The sequence below is a fragment of the Maylandia zebra genome, linkage group LG13 (assembly GCF_041146795.1).
Source record: "Maylandia zebra isolate NMK-2024a linkage group LG13, Mzebra_GT3a, whole genome shotgun sequence".
Classification (NCBI taxonomy): Eukaryota; Metazoa; Chordata; class Actinopteri; order Cichliformes; family Cichlidae; genus Maylandia; species Maylandia zebra.
In genome coordinates this window covers 24,215,958-24,234,859 of record NC_135179.1, presented here as the reverse complement: position 1 = coordinate 24,234,859, position 18,902 = coordinate 24,215,958, and the positions used below count along the sequence as shown (strand labels likewise).

General features: G+C 43.2%; 1 long non-coding RNA gene across 1 annotated transcript; it reads left to right on the top strand.

Moving 5' to 3' along the window:
• Window positions 1-737: 737 nt before the first annotated feature.
• On the top strand, window positions 738-17,769 carry LOC143421811 (uncharacterized). Its single transcript, XR_013101398.1, has 3 exons — window positions 738-1,232; window positions 2,048-2,106; window positions 17,345-17,769. It is a non-coding gene; the product is annotated as an uncharacterized LOC143421811 (long non-coding RNA).
• Window positions 17,770-18,902: the final 1,133 nt, after the last annotated feature.

The following is an 18,902-nucleotide window of genomic DNA, read 5'->3' as shown; positions in this document are numbered from 1 at the left end:
AAACCATCTGTTCCAGGCGGATGGTGCCAGATATGATGCGATGCTGGCAGACTTGGTTGTTCCTGTTTACTATTATGAAAGATGGCTGCGTAGTAAGGCTAGACAATAGACTTAAAAATCCAGTCTTTAAAAGGTTCATGCCTATTCTGAAAAAAAGCTTCTTCTTTTTTTTTTGCCAGATGAAGATTTAATATTATATTTATGCAGAAAAGGCAACTTTTACATTAGAATAGTTTAGCATTTTCAAAGACAATTTCCCCCCAAAATACCTGTTAGCTAGCTAGCTTAGGGTAAAGACTGGAAACAGCTATTCTGCCAAGGGACCAAATAAAAAAAAAAATCCCACTTAACATAACCTGTCAAATCTCATCAATCAATAAATAGTACTTTATTAAATGCATATAGAAAACAAAAGTCTAAATATTGCTTTTTTTTTATGGGATTTATGTTGGGCTAAGTATTAGCATTGACATACTGGTTCTCAATAAATATTCAAGACAAGAAATACTTATTAGCTGTTTACTTGCTTCAAGTTTGTTTGTGTTTTCACTAAGAAAATTCAAACAATTTCATAACAAACACAACAAATAGCAAAGAATTTGGAAAAAAGATAAATATTTCTTCAACTTGCTGGCTAACATGGCATAGCAGGTATATAAAGTTAATTAGGTTAAGGATAGCGCTTAGCTAGTCAAAAAAATAAACTCAAACTGCTAACTGAATGTTTAAAGCTTAGCAATACGTTAGCTAAGGAGCATATGGTAGGCTTTGTTGTTAGTTTTCTTCTTTATCACTAAATTAATTTTCAGCTGTTTTGGAAATGTAAAAAAAAGGAACATGCAGTCTATGATGCTAGCGAAAGTTAGCCTTTTGAAGTTTTCACATGACTGTAACAACCACACATGTCACCACATGACCTTGTTTTGGCTACCATTTTGGATGAATGACAACGTAAGAACAAGTTCATAAGGCCACAGTCAGACAGGCCAGGAGACCACTGGTCACTGGGTAATAAAGGGGTAATCCCGAGCTGGTTGGCGCTAAACTCCTTGTGATTGCTTCAGTTGCATGTGACTTGTCTCCCAACACTCACCAGTCACTCTGTGGTTTCTCATGAAACTGTAAAAGTGCGCCACAAACTGGAAATTGATTGAATGGTACTGCATCAAGTCCGATATTGCAGAAAACCGTTAAGCAGTGTATCCATGACGTCATCTGAGAAAGACCAAGAGGTAAGTGGGTTCTCTCTTTCTACTAACTTGACTGTAATGTTATTTAAAAAGTCTGTAACAATCTAATATCCCAATATTGGTGGTGTTCCTACAGCATCAGAACAATGTTGGTCCAGGATAAACTTTACAACTAACCGATTACATTAGCATTAGCCAAGAAATTGGCTAATGTTACTTAAAAGCTATCACAAGCCAACCAACATGAGTGACCTAAATTTGGCTAACAGCAAACCTAACGTAATAATAGATTTGTTATATGGCATAAGTTGATAAAGAAAACACTTGAAATGCTTACCATTTGTTTCAGGAGACAGTTTTATATAAACAAAGACAGTGTTCTTCCCTTTTCCTCCACATTGCAAGGCTATGACATCACAACAACAATGTTGTTGCAATGTTGATCCCGGACCAACATTACTATGTTGCGACAGGAACACCACCACCACTGGATCACGTAATATCAGGTACATGGCCGAAAGCATGCAAATCATGAAATTATGAAGTAAAATTCAAACTACATGTGGCAGTTTATTTGAGCGCGCCATTTATGCATGATAAAGATTTTATATTTTCATAAAAATACAAAGTGGGTTTCAAACGTCCAACCGAGCGTGGTCATTTTAATCTCAGTTGTGTGGCTTTTTTTCGTAGTCACTGCAGCAGGACATGCGTGTCTGCATGTGAATCTGCAGAGACAGAAAGCCCCCATGCCTTTTTGGCAGTTGCCAGCCCCCCCCCCCCCCCCCCCCCCCTCCTCTTCTTGTCTCAGGGTCTTGGGGATTAACTTTCCACTTCTCTGATCCACTTTTCCACAGAGCCAATAGCTATGCAGGTCTGGAAATGTGTTGTGTGGCTGCGTGAGACAAAAATCAAGGTCAGTTTCAAAATAATTTATGACCCTGGTCTCAAGGTTATTTTTGATCTTTACCTTTGCTGCCCACTCATTTCACTGACCTCATCCCCATTATGAATATTAACACAAGCAGGGACCTTGTTTGCACTTTGGAAATGTTTTTAGTTGTACGGAAACTCTTACTTTGACTCACAAATTCAGTCATCCAGTGTATTTCTAAGTTTCTCACTGCTGCTGGCATTAAATCTCCTATTTATTACATAAGTTTTTTTCATATTTCCATTAGGCTTTTGTATTTGTGCTCCATTCCAAATCACGGTAATTGCTTCCTCCTCTTGCTGTTTTGAGTGTGAAGAGATTACGCTTGGCAGCTGCAAATGATTTTGTTTTACAATTGGCCGGTAATCCAAAATTAGAATGGGGTAAATACATAGTGACAGAAGTGAACTTTTATACTATAATTTCACCTCCAGCTCCCACAGCTCTTAATGCACTGTGGTTTATTAGCGCAGTATATCTCGGATTTCAGGGAGCACTGTAAGATTTCAGCCGAGCGTCATTCAAACCGCAGGGTAGAGATATAAAATGGGTGAGTCCTCCAGGAGACGGGATTGAAAGCCTCCATCAAGGCAGTTGGAGAGGAGGGAGCCGAGGTATTCCTTTGAAGTGGGTGGCTCAGATATTAAATAATTGAGTTGTAGGAGATTAAAGTTTCAGAAGCTAATTTGGTCCCCTCCACGGCCTGTCACTCTGGGGCTTGAAGAGTCTGCAGCCAGTAGACAACTGGTGAATAAGTATGACTCACTTCCTGTGTGTGGCTGGGCTGGAGAAACCCTATATCTGTGGCAGTCTGAAACAGGAAGTTCATCCAGGGCACACTGTGTCTCTGACTCAGAGAGAGGGTGACGCCATATTTGCTGTCCGAGTGTTCAGGAATCCAATCCTCCATGTGCTCTAGCAACAACAAGGCACATAGAGGTTTCACTTCCCCTTAAAACTCTCTACATAGTTGCTGACAGCTCAACGGTTATGTCGAAAGACGCTCATTTGCTGATGCAAGAGGAATACGTTGCTTGTGTAAGCCTGGATTTCACTGCTGTTTAGGTGGGAGGGTTTTGGGCTCACTCGCTGCGTCCCGGCAGGGAGGCTCAACAGCCTGGAGGTGAAAGCTCCCTTATTTTTGTCAGGAACGCGCCTCCCAGCTGACATTGAAACCTAATTTTCAGGCACCTTGAGAATGACACTGTCCAAGTTGTAAGTAATTGATATGTATGAGGGCATATAAACACACACACATCGTCTTTGAGGACAAACAACAGACTGTTGAAGGGGGCGTAAGGACGCGCTGGTGAATTATCTCTCCTGCTTTCTTTCTGTCTCTTTGAGACTTATGCTGGTGCTGCAGCGCCGCAGTGGGCGACGAGTCTTCTGCAATGACTCAAGCCCCTGTGGTGATAATGGAAAAGAACAACTCTGTCTTCCTGCGGGTAGAGATTGGCTGGATAAGGCTCGGCCGTGAGGGGCCGTGCATTTGTCTTCCCGAGTCTTTAACCTTGCAAAGATGAATCAGACTTACAGTAGAGGCCTAGGCTGCCTCAACGGCTTTGAACTTCCAGACTCGATTCTGGCTTCTCCAGCTCTTCCCATGACCCTGAGCTCACACTGAGCTATTTTGTTTACAATTCCTCTTTGGAAAATTGCTGTTTAATAAAGCAAATACGTGGCGTCTGCTCACCTTGTTTATTCAAATCTCACCTTTGAAGTTCAACACCCGGTGTGAACACCTACAGAACCCTCCCCCCCCGAGTATTTTCTGTTGCTTAGTGAAATGCGACAGTCACCTGGCCCAATAATATGTTTTGACTGTCAAGGGTCAACGTTAGCTCAGGGCAGTGTTGCTATGTTGCAGTGAAAAACAGGCCGCCTGTTGTCATGTGGGCCAGAGGGCTGCTGGGACGGAGAGCCAAAGCCCTGCGGTGGAATCAGTTTATGGAGGAGGACTATGTTTAAGAATGAGCCCCTGTGGGCTGTTTACACCATGCTGAAGCAGCATTGCTCTCATCTAGCTGGAGGAAAAACAAATAAAGCCTATAAACTGAAACTAAAAACACATTATTACTGCTGCTCTGCTGTATTATTACGGAGTTGCTGTTGGGTTGCATCATATACTAAACAAACTACAGATCTTTTTTGCATCAAGGGTGTTTGCAGTCTGACAGGACAAAATAGGCCGTGAAGTGGAAGCTTTCTATTGAGAATGAGGCCATGTATTAGAAATCGTTGTTGTTTAAGCTTTTATGGAAATCAAGGGAGCTGTTTTGTTGTTTCTCAGATGAAATTACCATTTGCTGTTAATAATAACATCCTGTAATATGTTAGCTTTAAGGCCAATCATAGAGCACCATAGCAAATGTGAATATATGCATGAGAGAAGATGCTTTCACTTATAAATGCTCTGAAATAAAATGGGATAAAAAAAAAAGCACACAACCACACACTGAATTGGCAAATTGTTCCAGACATTTATTCATTTTCTGCCCAAAAGATTACACCGGCATCTGATGAAACAGCAGAGCTGTCTAGTATCAGTCACCACGGGAACGTCAGCATCATCTCCAGATAAACGCACAATATTATGACTATAACAACAACGCCAACAACAAACACGGGGCTAGCCTTCAGCAGGGAGCCACGACTCCTCACTTGCAAACACCTTCTGTTCATTTTAATCCAATCTGAAAGCTTTGCTGTGCTTAAATTTTTTTTAAAAAGAGACAGAGACAGAAACAGCCAAAGGGCTTCTGTGGTGTTTTCAGAGAGGCACTTAAAACTAGCTCTGTCACTTTACCTCTAGCTTTTTACTCCACTGAGATAATGTCTTCACTGCCTCGAGGGGATGATCTCGAGGATGAACCCTGCAGATGAAAGAGAGCAGTTTGACGACAGGTGAAAAAAGAAAAAAACAAAACAAGAGCAAACACGACCTGGCAGGGAGTTTTTCTTTTTTAAAAGCTAAACAAAAGGCCCACAGCTACGGTGATCCCTCCCTCCTCTGGTATGGTGGCCAGGCATGCTGGAGCTCTGTTTGCATCTGCGCTCCTGTGCAGACTAGCTCCCCTTTAGCCGCAGGCTAGGAGGGAGGAACTGTGGGGCAGGGTGTGTCTGCTTACCATGGAAGCAGGTGGGCAGATTGCACCCAGAGGTAGGAAGGAAGGAGAGGGAGGGGTGGGAGCAGGTGGTGCGGCGCTACTGGCGGCAGCCCAGCAGCCACGAGCAACGACATGACGTGACGCTGCCTCTGATGGCATCATGCTGGCAGGTAGTGTGGCCAGGAGAGACAAAGGCAGAGCATATATACCTCATTTTTAAATTTTCATCAGTAGTCTTGCGTCTGGGAAGGTATAGAGGTAAATCAGCAAGATGTACTTAAGTAAGATTACTTATCCTAGACATACTATTGTCCAACCTGAAGCTACTTTTACTATATATATATATATATATATATATATATATATATATATATATATATATATATATATATATATATATATATATATATATATAATACATCTGTAAGTTATTTATACTGGTAGTTTCCGAAGGTCATAAGATAAATCTAAAGGGTAGGAAAATACAGCTAGGAGGGCCCAACAGACACAAGTCATAGTGTTGGAATTGATTCAGTTGTTAATGTATTGCATTCATTAGTTTATCTGTTATGTTTGCATTAAAGCAGAAGAGAAGTTTAAGTAAAGCAGCTGAAAACTGGATGTAAATATAGCACTATAGTCATCACATCACATGATTTTGTTTTTTATTTAGAAGCCTTTGCTAAGGCTGTCCTTCCCCATCGGTCACTTTTACGAGACAGCCTTTTTAAATTTTTTTTAGAGGTTGTCCCAGATATCCTGCGATGTTTGATGTAGGCCAGCTCCACAGCCTGGTAAGCCAAGGGGAAACCAAGGAGCCAAGTTAAGTAGTTCACGTCACTCATCAACTTATTTTAACAGACATAGGTTGCACCTACTGTGGCAAAGGAAAAAACAACAACGAGCTTTTCAGAGCTGAATTCGGTAACAAATTCTCGCATCCCAGGATGATGTTTCTGACAGTAAGCAGCTTAATGCGTATATGTTTATTTACATACATTTTTCTTGGTTTAAAAAAAGAAAAAAGAAGTGAAGTTCAAGCTGCGGCTAAACTAAGCAGCTGCTGTCATAAGCCATCAAATTCTAATAAGGCATAACCTGGTCCTGGGTGGGCGAGGGAAGCCGCTGTTTTTCTGCTATTTCCATATATAGACTGCACCAACAAGCCCCCTGGGAGACTGCTTGCCATGACTCATGTCTCCAGTGCTTCTGTTTCAGACTGAGCACTCCACCCCCCCGTCCTCTTCCTCCTCCCCCTCCCCTACCCCAATCTAATCTCTGACCATCCCTAACTCTAACTTGCTTTATATTTGTCTTGTTTTTCTTATTTTCATTGGGTTTTTTTCCCCCTGTTTTTCTATTTTTCATTCATGCAACATAAACCTTTACAGAGGGCATTAAGAAAAAAAAGCGGGAGGAGGGAAAGGTCAGACCAGCCAGCCGCTGTAGCTGGTGATGAAAGCGATAAGCCGGGCTGAATCAGTCCCATGTAAATAGCAGCTACAGTACAGACGGCGGCCATTTCCCAGAACTGTTGTTGTGGTGAAACGGCAGCGTCAATATGGGGGGATGTCTCTGCCTTTCCCAGCACAGCAGCCTGCAGGCTTTTCACCGTCACGTGGTGCGCTTGTCCTCTCCCTCCCCTTCTTCTTCTCCTCTCTCTTTGGTTATATTCCAGTCACGGTGCACCCCCCCTCACCCGCTACCCCTCACCCCACCCCAACCTCCACCCACCACCACCCCTCCACCCCACCCTGCCCCACCCCTGCGCGCTCTGTCAGGTCACCCGCCTTGTTTGTTCAGATGGAACAGAAGAGGAAATGAAAGCTCAGAGTCCGCTGTTAACCCATGCCTGCTCTGCTTGCCGCATGCAATTCCTGCTATTTTTCTCTCCGTGTCGTTTTCCTGCTCTGATGATGGCTTGTAACTATATCCGGATATACATTTGTTCCGTTCTAGCACAGAGTGGGGGGGAAAATAGCCTGCGTAAAGGATTCAGCTAAAAATACAGACAAATCTCAGCTGCTCCAAATACAATATGGGAACGACGGGTGGGGTGGGGGGGGGGATTTCACCATGGTTGAGTATGATAACTACTTAATGTGCAGCTTGGGATATTCATGCATGTGTGACTACTCTGGAAAAAGTGCTGCATCAGTGTCTTGCTGAAGATAAAGCCAGACTCTCCCTCCTTTATTTCTATTGTGAACTTTCACACTCTCTTAAATACATAGGGCCTGCTGTGTTTGTACACTGTGCAAACAACACTGCGTGCATATGTGGGCGCATATGTGAGCTTGCGCTCATGCTCATGTTTATCTTCCAGTCTGCCACGTTCTTGCTTGGTTACTATGCAACCAGGTCAGAACAACACGGACACCACAGTAGCTGAATGGCCATTTTGGGTAAAAGCTCTCTGCAATAATAAACAGCTTCTGGCACTGAGAGGTTGTTTCCCAGCTGCAGATCGGTGCCAAAATACAGAATTAACTGCAATACCATTTACTGCTGTGGAAAAACATCAGCCGTCCAAACCCACATACCTTCGGAGCCTTTGAACAGCTTGTAATCCCTCAGCAGCTAGATGACTCTCAAAAACACGCCAGCTCGGGCGGCTGCCAAAGAAATTACTGCACAGTTATAGTGTTACATTTGTATAAACTAAAGTGTTCACTCCTCGCTCTGTCTGAGAGAATTTTTTCAGGGGGACAGGGAAATAATTTCGTGAGTTTAAAATGTGGCTTTTTTTCTCTCTCTCTTTTTTTTTGTTTATCTCAACTTGGCCACCGCTGGCTATTGTGCTTGCTAGGAGCCCTGAGATGTCTTTACATGGGGAAGATAAGCTTTAAAAGCAAAAAACAGCTGCCTTGGATTTTTACAATGTTGGAGCAGGAATGCTTCGTGCTTATTTTGAATTGGCTCCAAAAGATATTTGGAGCGATTTGAAGGGAGATCAACTGAACTTTACCCTCTCTCAGAGGAAGGCAAGGAAAAAAAAGAAAAAGACTGTTCCTGCCAAAATCTGTGAGGCTCAAATAAATTTGGAATTAGACAAAGTGCAACTATGCAGTCATACATTACAATCCTGCGGGTCACTCATTTATTTAAGTGTTTCATCCTAATCCAGCAGCTCTGCTCTGCCACTTATCTCTTATTGACTTGAATCAATGAAAGCACACGCGGGTACAGCTTGTGCAAACTGTCAAGGCTACGGTTTGTGCTGAGTTGTGACTGTAGGGTCTGTGCTGTGTTAGCCTTGCGCTGACATGTCATCATCATGGCCTCCATGACCACTATGGCAGGTTTCTTGAAATCACTGGGAACACTTTTTTTCCTCCTTTTTTTCCTGGCTGCGGGCCATGTTAAACAGATCGCTCACAGAGTAGTGTTTTGCAGCTGAAAAAAATAAACGGGATAAGCCGGACAGTAAACAGTGGAGGGAGGGCAGATCTCTCGTGGACGGCAGTGTTTGTGCAGGTCTGCCGCCCTGCTGTCAGCAAGTGCTCCAGCACATGTACTGTAATGTACACAAGGTCAAGAAGACGCACGGTGCTAGCCTTTCACACGCACTTACGCATGAGCCCCCCGCAAAATGGACAAAACCACACATTATATCACATTATGTTGCTTAAAACTGTATTGCACGAATAAGACTGAGGACGGTAGAAGGCTTTCAGGAAGTTTCACGTGTTAGTTAACCCTCATCCTTTTTTTGCTCTATATTTGAAACTGGGTGTTAATGAGGTTTGGACCCAACTAAAAAACAACAACCCAAAAACAAAGAATTCTGCAAGCTTGCCCCCATAAAGCATACCTGTATATATTGTTTTTGGGTTGGTTTTTTTTGCTTAAAATGAGACTTTAGCCTCACAATTGAGCCCATAAACGCATCAGGAAAGTGTTTACTGAGGTCAGCGACACGGGAGCAGAGGGTCGTCTTCTCATATGACCGAATGCCGTCTCGCAAACAGGGGAGTCGTCCTTCCTGCTGGCCATTTGAAAAAAATGCAACTTTAAGTCACTGGTACATCATAATGATATCACGCAGTCAGAGGGCAGTTATCATAACTTATAACCAATAACTACAAAAGAGAAAAGCCTCCAGCCCAGCTCTACTGACAAATACACTATATAGACAAAAGTATTTGACCGCACCTTCTTAATTATTGTTTTTCTCAGCTTTGGCCTGTGAAGAGAAATCGTATTGCTTCAACTCACCGAGACATTCTGGACAATTTTATTTTTCCAACTTTGTGGGAACAGTTTTGGGAAGGCCTTTTTTCTGTTCCAGCATGACTGTTCTGGAAGAGAAAGCATGTCCATAAAGACGTGGTTGGATGAGTTTGGTGTAGAAGAATTTGAGTGGTCCGCACAGAGCCCTGACCTCAACCCCATCAAACACCTCTGGGATGAACTAGAGCAGGGATTGCAAGCGTCTAATGACAGTGTCTGAGCTTGCAAATGCACTTCTGGATGAATGAGCGAAAAAAACATCCACACACACTGTTACAGCTGCAAAGGGGTGGGGGGCAGTTTACAGTGCACTGACGTAATGAAGGTTCCTGTAGATATCACATGTGTGTGGAAAAAGGCTTTTTTTCTACTTGGTGTACATCAGAGTTCATTTTTTGTTTAACCAAATTAATTCTAACACGTTGAGTCATTAGCTTAAAATTTGCTGGTAGGCATTTTATTTTTACGTTTACTTTAGAGAGAGCTACAGGCTAGCAGTCGCTCGTTGTTTACAGTCTTTATGCTAAGCTAGGCATGCTAACTCTAGATAAGAAAGTTTATTATCCTTGGTAAAATACATAACGGGTTTTTTACTGATAAACCAAAAGCTTGAGTGTCTCCTGCTGTTTTAACAGCACTCTACTGCACACTTTGAGTTATGCTGTAACTATATTTTTCCTTTTCGCTGTTGCTTGTACATACAGTGCACTTTAGATAGCTTAAAACAGCAACATGTGATGATCATGTGCCCACTTTCAGATTCTTGTACACAGTTCAGCTGAAATAATAAGGGGACCGAGGGCACTGGGCTCCAGTTGAACTCATTTCAAGATAATTTTTTGCCCTAAGCTTTAGTAATAGATTTTAATTGCTGGTGTTGTGACTTTTTTTTGGCATCTCCTTTTTATTGTTGCTTTTGAGGTGGCAGCTGCTAAATTGTAAGTTACCCGAGTATTTGAAAAGCCAAACGCTGTACAGAATGGGTGGGTCAGAGGCCATAATCCAGCCTGGGGACACAGAGGAGCTACCTTTGTTATTTGTGGATTTATACATGATGCTCTTGTGCTTTTGGCTTTATCCTTAGTATCCACCCCCCTACCCCCCTTTCTTTGTGATCCGTGGGCCTGAGCTGTTGTGACTGGGCCACTCTGACAGATAGACTGTGATGAGAGTCAAGGCTGAAAGCCAGGCTCTGTGACTACAGGGCCAGGCCAGGCCAGGCCAGGAATGACGCAGGCTTGGGAAACAGAGAGCACTGTGGACAGCACTGGCCCCGGCCCTGGGGCCCCCCCAGCCCCTCCTGTGCCTCCGAGCACTTCCTGCCTCTGTCATTCTACCAGCAAATCCAATCCCTGATCAAAGGCCAAGAAGAAAAAAGGGGAAGAGAAGAGAGAAGAGACGGAGAAGTGAAAAGGGCGAGGGAGATTGATGTGTACGTTGGGGGGAAAAGGGAGAAAACAACAAGCCGCTCTTTATCTGACGGGGGAGGCAGCTGCTCGGACCGGGGCACCTGTGTGCCTGCTGCCTCCCAGGCCGACGCCAAGCTCCGCCCTGGTGCTCGCTGGTGCCAGACCCATGAAAAGGGTTGCCACAGCAACACCCCCAGCCCACAGTCTGAAATAAACAACCTTTCAACCTCATCTGAGGAGGGTAACCTTTAGATGATCTGTGGCCAGTCTGAGATTGCGCTGGCACCACCGACATGACTAATTAGACCTCTGCCAGATTCACGTTGTACCTGTTTTTATGTGCAAATATCTGTTTGTGTAAAATTAAAATTAGAAGTGTTCAGCTTCTGAAGGCAAAGGAGCAGACCCACCTGTTCAAACCTGCCTGAGGCTTCAGTGAAAATCCTCCAGGACTCAGGCAGTACCATCGTTTCGGGGCAATTACCCGGGCCAGATTAAAAATCAACTATCATTGAGCAGATGTCCTGCCTCTTTCTCCCAGCACGGTGGGGAAATCTTATTACACCTGACCACGCGGGGTAGGGACAGTGGAACCCTTTCCTTGGGATTGGATGTGTCCTCTCTGTTTAGAGTCTACACACACACGCATTCACCGGTGTAGAGGACAAGGCTCGTGCTCCTAAGCAGAAGTGACATCCCATTCATTTGAGCTGGTCAGGGTCTGATGTCCCCCATCTTATCTTACAAGGCTTAGCGCTGTGAAATGACATTGGCCTGGCTCCAGCAAAGAGCAGTGGCTACCATCTCCGAAGCCGGCTCCCTCTGCACCACTTGCATACACACACTTGCTCTCAAAGAGCAACGCTCTGCAGTCTGTCTGCAGCTTAATGCTGCGTTATGGTTAAATGCTGCCATTCAGGATCATTTCACAGCTGTTAATGTTCCAAAGCGGTCACTGTCTGTCACTGCTAAAAATATCCCTGACAAGAGCTCACTAATTGGTGTCAAATGCGAAGCTGAACTTGTCAAGTAATATGAGCTGATTGCTGCATAGATTGGTGCTATGAAATTGGACAAGTACACTTCAAATGCTAACTTGATAAAGTCTGGACTGTGAATATGGAACTGGCTGACATGGCATGAAAAATATTTTCGCCCCCCAAAAAATCCCCGGAGAAATTGACCCGAATACATTCTGGGGTTTGTTTTTTTTTGGCTCTCGTCATTTGTGGCCACCTGAATGCGCCGATGCATCTGGGGGCTGAGGAGATCGCTGTCATGGTGAACCCAGTGGTAAAAATAGCAGGTGACATTTTAACAATATGCTGTGTGTTTAGTCATCAGCAGCATCACGCCGTGCTGTTTCGAGGTAACAAATGAAATACTGTCAATGCAGCTGCCATTTGTGTCGGGAGCGTTATTTGCCCGGCTCGTCCGCATCGCTTCCTTTGAAGGTTTTATTCCCCCCCCCTTTATTTTAATCTCGCCCGTTATGACAGCAGCGCTCCCGTCCCCGAGTTTCCGTGCAGGGTGGGTTCACAGGGATGAGCGGAGTGTGGGAAGGTGGATTGATTGATGCCGGCGAGCTCGAGGCTCTGGTACAGCGAGCGTGAGGCGCCGCGAGATGATAGAGGTGGCGAATGATAAACGAATGGGTGATGAAACGAGGCCTTTGAAGAGAAACAGTTTCTTACCTCAGTGTTTCATTATTTACTTTTCGTTTTTTTGTGTTGAGGCCAAAGAGGGAAAAAAAGGTAGCACTCTAACAAAAACATAGGTAGGATTTCTCATTTTGTCCTTTACTTCTAATGTTTTGACACTGAAGAAAACATCCACGTGACGGTGAATGTTTGACAGTGTTTGTCTTATTTTGCATTCATTCTCCTGATTGCTGAATAAATCAGCCTGGGCATTGCTTGTGCTTTGCTCTGCGTACTCCATTAATATTCCAATCATCTCCTATATCAGATAAAGGGGGGGCAGACTCCTCTTCATCTCTCAAAACACCAGCTGTGCAGGGCTGTGAGACATCCACGCATGCACATAGAGCTGTAAACAAAGCACTGCAGACAGATTCATACATGCAGGCAAGCTTATATAATTGTGGCGTTTGCAGGCATCTACATCAATACTGCATAGCGTTCATCCTGCATGATTTATCGAATGCACATACTCTTTTTTCCTTAAAAGAATTTACCACTCTAAAACTAAGGCACCTGAATACTGTTAGGGGAAAAAAACATGGAGGTTGTGAGCACCTAGATGGGCAGATATCACTTTGTGCAGACTGAAGGGTGTTGATATGCTGCTGGCAGTCCCTCCTTTCATATCCTACTCATCCTCCACCATCCTCCCACCACTCCTCTGTGTCACTCATGCTCCACACTTTCCTGCAGTTTTCCCCTCCACACACATGGAAAAAAAGCAGTAGTTTTCCTCCCTGCCCCTGGGCTTACCCTGTTCCCTGTCCACTAAGCGATTAGTCACTCAGACATTGAGTGGACCGAGAGTCTGGAAGCTCCTGATAGAGGACCACTTGCAGCCCAAGTGACAAACTCAAGGACGTTTTAGTGTTGTTGTTGCTTTTTTTTGTTGTTTCACTTGTTTATGGGGAAAGACTGCATGAGAGGTGCCCAGCTCCTGGGGTCCGAGTCGGGCAGCGAGCCGTGGTAATTACAAGCCACTTGTCACAGTGCTTTCTCTCTCTGCCCTGACCATCACCAGTTAAAAGCCAACAGCTTGTGTGCTATCTTCGTAATGATTCACCCATCAGTTCACATGAACACAGCACTCTCCTGTCTCCCCCGCGCACAAGCGCTCTCTCCATGCTCCTGCGTGAGTTCACCAGCAGCCCTGCTGAATTTAAATGCAAGGATGTGGCGTTGTATTCGCATCTCAGCATTGCCGTAAAATAGCGTGCTCCATTTCCCCCCTGAGTCTTGCACTCCGGTGCCTCATTTAGTTATATTTAGTCTCAACTAAGATGAACGCCAAACTCGAACCCGTCAGCGTGCATCTCAAACACACGCGAGGTAAATTGGTGAGGTTGCTGAGCAATACAGTGGGTTACCTTGTTTCCCAGGAAACAACAAAATCCAATTAAAGGAGCACATGAACCATAGCAACATGTGGTAAACACAGCATGGCACTGCCGCGAGGTTGTTATTCAATCATCAGAAGTAAAACAAACACTTACTGCAGAATGACCCTAATACAGAAACAAATGAGAATTTATGCATGAGGAAACGTGGGTTGGGAATGGAAGTGATTCATCCCTCACAGACGTCTGCAAGAGATCCTTATTCACAAGAATAATGATAATGCTGATGAGACAAGCATTGTGGGGAATTTATTATTTCGCTGTCTAAATGTCTTTCATGTTCGGGACAAAGCATTTCCAGAGGTTTTGCATTTCAAAGAGACTTGGCGGCATTGTTGTTATTAGGATTGATGCAAGAATGTTACCAATGCTAATTAACCAGCGCTAATTGTGTGATTGAATAAATTATAATCAGACGGGCAGCTTTTTAAAGTTGATTAATATTTCACAATGCCTCATCTGTTTTTGCTCTGTGATTTTTTTTTTCTGTAATCAAAATGTTGTTAACATCTGGGGCTGAACTGGTTGCTACTGATGTGTAGAACATGCTCCACCTGCATTTGTAGCTGATAGGAGTTCGCATATTCCCACCTCTGATATTACAGTGTGTGTGTGTGTATGTATATATATATATGTATATATATATATGTATATATATATATGTATGTATATATATATATATATATATATATATATATATATATATATATATATATATATATATATATATACATATATATATATACATATATATATATATACATATATATATATATATATATATATATATATATATATATATATATATATATATATATATGGAGATCTCCCTTGCAGGTAGATGAGCATTGTCATCACACGCTGTAGTGCTGATGAGGTATCCATATAAATAGGATTCATTGTAATTTTATGGCAGAATCACATTTCAAAGCTGGCTCCCTCTCTCAGTTTCCATAGCAACAGTCTAACAGAGCTGGGGGTTGGATGAATGGATGGGTGGACAGACAGAGCGTTTACTACAGATGCTACACTTTAGTTTAATCCCTTTCACTTAGCATTCATGAGCTACATTTAAACACTTAATTAATGATAAATAAACACGATAAAGGCGCAAACAGATCTATGAACAGTTCATCTATTTGCCTGGTGTGGATGTATGATTATACATTATGATAATCCCGAGCTAAATTACACCCTGTGTGAATTATCCCTGTGACAGGTGTCCTAGCTTTTGGGAAAATAAATGAAGGTGAAATATCGGCTGTCGCATTCTGTATGATGATATCACTGTGGTTAGCTACTGATAGAGGTGGTCAGATCAATCTAAATATTGACACTAGAATGGATCAGTACTAGAATGTAGGATCTATGCTTTTTTCCTATCCTCTAAATTCAGTGTGTAGCCCACTGAATTGTGTTAAATAACTTTTTTTAAGTGTGGAGAGTGAAAAAAATACACCTCAAACATGCACTGTGTGTGTTTTTTTGTGTTAATTATTGTGAAATGTAAAAATCAAAGTGATTTAGTGGTCATTAAAATCGGAATCTGCAATACTGGCCTTGAAATCCACTGAGAAACACTGGAATCCAATGGCCAATTCTTCCAGTCTAGCTAGTAAATATCTGGATCAGGACTTCCTGTGGCGTCTACCGGCCATTGTTTTGCCTTATTTGTGTCGTCATGGACAACATTACATGTTACTGAAACAGCTGGGAAGTGCTTTATATCATACTATTCAAAACATATTTACAGTTGCATGAAACAGCATGAATCATATTTATGCTACATAAGGGGATTTCAAGTTCTGCCCATTTGAAACTCCCGAGGCAAGTCTTGGAAAAAAAAATATGCAGAAAACACTGATGAGCCAATATCCTGTTGAACTGCTGCGCATTCATCATGTCATGACGCCCTTTACATATTTTCCCTTTTTGGCTGAAAGCATCATTTGTGAGTTAGCAGCAGATGGCCTGTGTGTGTCTCTACAGCTGACTCACAGTAACTGGTTGCTGAGGCTCTGCTCTCCACTACAGCCTGTTAATCATGCTATTCTGAGGCGTTCCTGCCTTTCCCCCCACCCCGATGAACGTCATTTAGCCGGATGGCAACAAGAAGATTGAATCTTGTGTGCGCAGAAATGTTGCACAAAGAAAGAAATTGCCTGTGTGCAGCAGAGCCGATGCTGGGAGAGGGGTGATTGAGTCGTCCTTGTGATTGGAACCTCGCCTCCCGTCCTTTCGCCCTTCGTCTCGAGACTGGTTGTGGCTTGTAACCATGGCGACAGCTGGTCTTGTTACCTGCTTAGAGGGAGGGGGGGGGAGCTCGTGACTTTGAAGCTTGGGTTACTAGTCTCTGTGGATGGAGTGAGGACTGAGCAGGGCGGGGTGGGACTTTGCACAAAGACCACACTGTTCTCTTCACATCCATTCACTGCTTGGACAGCCACAGAAGGAAACGGGATCAATAGCATGAAGTAGTTGATTAGAGTAACTCAATATTACGAGTTAGGTTTCCAGAGATGCTTTTAGAACAGCCATATCAGTCCCTCCCCGTCTATCTCTCATCGTTGCCAAGCTCCACACACCATGAATAAACTGTTAAACGATGGGCTGACTTCATCACTCCTGACGCGGATCCTGGTGACACGTATTTACCTTAACCTCATGCTGCAATCACATAGCTTAGACTAAAGGGGAGCAATGGAGTTTAATGTGCTTTCCCCAGAGATCTGAAGCAGGTTTCATTAATCTTGCACACAGAAATTACTGCGTGTAGCAGTCGTCAAACAAACCATCTTTGAAGCTCTTTGGTGTAAGTTTTCTCTCATTAGGCTCCATAATTTGTCACTCATCCTTCACTGGATGTGCAGTATGTACCTCGCCCTGACTAGTCTGACTTCAAGGCCCCCTCCAGTCTTTATTTACACACCGACTTATTATTGGGAGGCTGCTTTACACAGAGAAGCAATTAATTTTTGACTAATGATGTGCCAGTTGCTTGACAACAGCAATTACATCTTAATGAGTGAAAAGCTTAGTGTCAAATGATTGAGATGCAGCTGGATTGGTGCTAAATAGCTTTTAAGCCCAGAGAAAAGGCCGATATGACAACATGTGTGGGCTAAATACACATTTTCATCTTCAAACATTATCCTGTAGAGTGTGATTCATGTTGGGGGTGGGGGGGAACTGAAGTCTGTATTCAGTGAATTTTCATAAGGAACTTGAAGGGCCCTATTTAAAAGCTAAGGACCGAAGGGCAGCAGGCAGAGCAGAATCTTTGAAGATGCACTTTTCTGAGCTTTGCAAATATGCGAGTTAAACTGCCAGAGGCCCACTTTTGTATTTTCTGTGTGGTTTACTTTCAGCAGAGTGAGGCGAAGTCAACACCGAAACTGTACATTCACTCAGCGCCGAGCAGCTGCACAAACGGCCTCGGGTCTCCCATAGAAACGGGCCGACGCATTCCGGAGACGCATCAATGGGATTTGTTGTTGTGATGGAGCGAGGCAGGCAGCGGCCAGATTTGGAATGACTGTTGCCATGGAGACCACTCCAGTGGGCCAAAAGCAGCTGTAGACAGTCAGCTGATGCCCTTTGGGTAAATCCATTCAAACACGATTTGCTTCCTTATTTATTTATTTTCACTTTCGACTGAAGAGAGAGCCTTCTCTGGGTGCACAAATTGCCTCCGCCATTTTGTGTCCACCGAGCGTGTGCAGGCAGACAGCTGTTTGCATCACACTTTACTTGATTTGTTATTTTTATGTATGCAGATATATAATTAGCTATAATAGATGACTCTACAAGTGAGTATATGTATATATATATATAATAGTTTTCATGTTCTTAAATATGAGTCTTATTTTATATAACTAAAATAAATATAAATATTTGGTGTTACAAGCACTCTGGGTGTTTTTATCTAATATATCATGAAACTGACTTGACACGTAAGTGACAATGACTGTAATCAATGATCATACTGACTGACTCATTTTATGTGGGCCCATTTTCAGCAGCCTACCTACCGCAGCTTAATGATGAAAAGGCTGCATGTTGTTGGCACAGCTGAAAAGCTGTTGCAATGGTTAAAAAAGCAATAAATTTAGCTATACTATGTCAATACTCACAGGTCAGCCAGAGGTCTGAGGTCTGCTTGCGGCACTTTGTATCTGACTCCTGCTCCCACTGCAGCATCTCAAAGTCCCACCATGGCCTCCCAGCCATAGCCCCAAATAAAATTAAACTGCCAACCATTCCCATGCCGTGCTATATATATATATTTGCTCTGTTGTGTGATAATCTGATTGTGAAAGGCAACATTTCACGAAGCAGCCAGGTCAGGTACTATGAAACATTTTCGCAAACTACAGAGAGGAGCTTGCTCGGTTGTGCACTGGGTCGAACTCACGTTTTATTAAAACTTTCCACATTTTGGCAGGTTTCATTCGACTGTTTCAGACATTTAGCCGACCCCCTTCAGTTTAATCAGCGGTTTATTGTCACAGTGTGTTGAATGCGGGGGTGAGGACAATGCAGAAAGACTGAATAAACAAAAGATGATTATTTGTCCAACACTGTCCACATCATGAAGGACAAAAGAAAAAAACAAAAGAAAAAAAACTCTCAAACAAGCACACAAATACAAGAATGACGACCGAGGCAGGACTATTTATACACATGGGATGATTAGGGAAGTGGAGACAGCTGGAGCAAAGTAGACACAGGTGTATACAATCAAAACAATGAAACAGGGGAGGCAGCAGGGGGCCACCGAACATAGTAAAACAGGAAAGGAATACAGAAGTACAGATTCATGAACAAACTTGACAGAGGAGATGATGCAGGAAACACTCATCCTAATAGTGTTCATCTGAAAACTGTCATTCTACAGTAATAGTGAAACTAGGACCACTTAAAAAT